Genomic DNA, 3,156 nt, shown 5'->3' with positions numbered 1-3,156 from the left:
GCACAAGGCAGAAACAACTCAGATTAGGCAGCAGAGCAGCAGCAACAACAACAACAACAACAACAACAACAACAACAACAACAACAGGTTTGCTACCACTCAAATCGGGTTCAGAACAACAGTGGAACAACAAAACAACCACCGCTCTGATACCACTCTAACCGTCACCACCCTCTAGGTCCCCAGTACGACCTAGGGATGATGAGGTCAATAACCTTACCCACCAGGGTGAGAGAGAAGAGAGAGGAAAAAGGACAGAGAGAGAGAGAGAGGGAGAGAGAGAGAGAGAGAGGGAGAGAGAGAGAGAGAGAGAGAGAGATAGAGACCCTGGTGAGAAGGTTGCTAGCGTGTCCGCCCCAAAATAGGAGTTATAGCGAACACGAGGGAGAACCAAGGGCACAAGAAAAACGACAACAAGGGGCCAAGCACAATAAAATAACAAGAAACCATAGAAATTACCAAAGGATGAAGTTACCACACTTACCGGAAGCAGCGGAGGAAGACGACTTAAGGCCGTGGAAGCTAATACACAAGAAAATCGGTGACAGTGCTCCACGGAACGTAGCGAATGAAAACCAACACTTGAATGAAATTAAAGAACTTTAATTGAAAGGTAAATTGGAGGTAACAAATTAAATCTTTAAGTTGATAAAACCTATGTTTATTTTAAGAAGTAAAACCAAAATCAGTAAATAAATTCAACATAAGGTTGAAAAGGGGAAAAAGTAAATAACAATTAATAAAATAAATCAGAAAATACCAGGTATAGTTTAAAAGAAAAATTAATCCATTAGCAATTAACAATTAAGGAAAATAGATTTTCTTTAACAGATAATCCATTATAATTATTATGAAAACAACAAAGAAAAGAAAAGGATGACCTCCGTACCTAATGTGATTTGAAAACAACGGAAAACAAATTGACTTCCTTACATAAATACTACCTTGAATAAAGTTAAATTAAAATGTGATCGATCACGGATAATTAATTAATTAAAAATACCATACTCAGTTAACAAGGTTTTCAGCTAAATTGTTTTTCAACGCGGCCGCTTCCCATGATTACCAAAATTAAATCGTTCAGTTTCCACCAAGGACAGTTTCCAAGACATATAGAATTTTACGTAGAAATACACAACCACCCAGGGCAAGAAAAGGTAACACAATTTTAAAGGGTGGTCAAAATTAATTAATTAACATTAAAACAGAAAACGATACACTCAACTCAGAAATATATAATTCAAGATCCACACAGGCTCCATGCGCCAGACTACATTAACATCCCGACAACAATACACCCACAAAACCGTTGCCAAGGTAACCACCAAACAAAAGCAACGCCTCCAAAACAAGGAGGTAAACAGGCTAGAGAAAAATTTAATTCACAGAAAACCCCAGAAGGGGGACGGGAGAAGAAAACATACCTAACAAAGGGGAAAACAAATCACAGGAAAGCAAACAGAAACCCCAAAGAAAGTTAAGCCCGCTATCTTGGAGACTGTACCTTGGTTCACAAGGAAAGTTACAATTTAAGGTGCCAAAAAAAACTCAATTTAATTTTAAATTAAATATTCCAATTCAGTTCACTGTGGACCTTCCACATTACTGTGATTAGTTGCCGAAACTGTTTTTCAGATTTTCATAACCGCACATGCCAATAGGTACCAATTTAACGACGAAGTTTAAATCATTATTATTATTATTATTTTTCCAATGTTTCCTGAAATCTTTGAAAATATCAAAATCCTCTTCTGGACGACGCTTAAAATGTTTCAAACACTGGTACATACCTTTGGTGGTGAAGAAATTGTGAGAAATTCAAACCTGGCCATTGTCAAGGAAGAATGCAGTCACGCGCCCAGCACCAGACCTTGTTAGCAGGTATCCAGGAGAAATATAGTTGCAAAAATATGATCAGAGGAAATGGTAGGAGGTCTCCAACTAGTTCCACGGGGGAACATCCCCGTTAATGGAGTTATTACGGCGATTTAAAGGTAATCCACCACTGCATAGCGCAGCACACAATCACACACACGCTCATGACGGCTGCCTCAAGCGAACTGGCTCTCGCGTCAGAAGCGAGGAGGAAGCAAGTCTCTTGGTAGCCAGCGGGCGCATGCGCAGTTACGCGCAACCACACGGAGCCAGGACAATGGCGCGCAGCATACATTAGCTTAAAACGGTATATTGACACAGATATTCCAGGGCACAAGGCCAGTCCAAAAAGGTTATAAAGGGAGGCTCACACTATTTAATATCGTTTCAGCCTTCAGGTTGTCTAGATAACATCAGAAAAAAAAAAAAAAAGGACCCTAAAACACTCGATAGGCTCTTCCGCATTAACGGCATTACACACTATTCCAACATGCTAATTTACAAGATTTTTATCATGCATTTTTGTGTTTTTTGAAGTTAGCGGTTCAGTGCTCCATTTAGTGCTATCTTTTCCAAGAACTTCGGTACCTGGAAAGGAAATCTTAGGTGATAGTGTACCATTTACTTGGTGGTTAGAAATGTCGCACTAACACATCAAAGGTTCTCAGCGATGGAAGGGTATGAAGGGCTAGGACTGGGAAGGTAACGGCCATAGTCTTAATTAAGGTACAGCCCCAGCCTTTTCCTGGTGGAAGAAAGGGAAACCAAAGAAAACCATCTTCGGGGCTGCCGATGGTGAGGTTTGAACTCACTATTTCCCAAATACAAGCTGACGCAGCTCTGCGACCCTAACTGCATAGTCAACTCGCTCGGTTTCTTAGTTAGCAGACGTTTTCTTGCCAGGGACTCTTTGCTTAATTGCAGAAGATCCAAATGCTCTTTTCTTACCTTCTCTCCCAGTCTTGTAACTAACAGGTGCATTCTGATCCACGGTCAGTTCTACGTCTTGTACAAATCTCCTAATGCCTCTCACAAGTAGTTCATCTGTCATCTTGTCTCCATCCGGTTCTTGTGATGTCTCTTTAGCTTCTGAAGAAATAATATTGTCTTCAAAATCTGAAGAACAAACCTTTTACCAGCTGTGTTGCAATTTCTTCTCCAGTGGTAATTCTCCTCTTTTTGTCCAATATGATCTACAAATGAGAAGTAATGAAATGATTAAATGATTTTTCAAATGAAATTCCGTACCTAAAAGAAAAGAACAAATGTGAAGAAGGAGTA

This window comes from Anabrus simplex, chromosome 10, assembly GCF_040414725.1.
Source record: "Anabrus simplex isolate iqAnaSimp1 chromosome 10, ASM4041472v1, whole genome shotgun sequence".
Taxonomy (NCBI): Eukaryota; Metazoa; Arthropoda; class Insecta; order Orthoptera; family Tettigoniidae; genus Anabrus; species Anabrus simplex.
The sequence above is the reverse complement of the archived record's forward strand: the minus strand, read 5'-3'. Positions refer to the sequence as shown.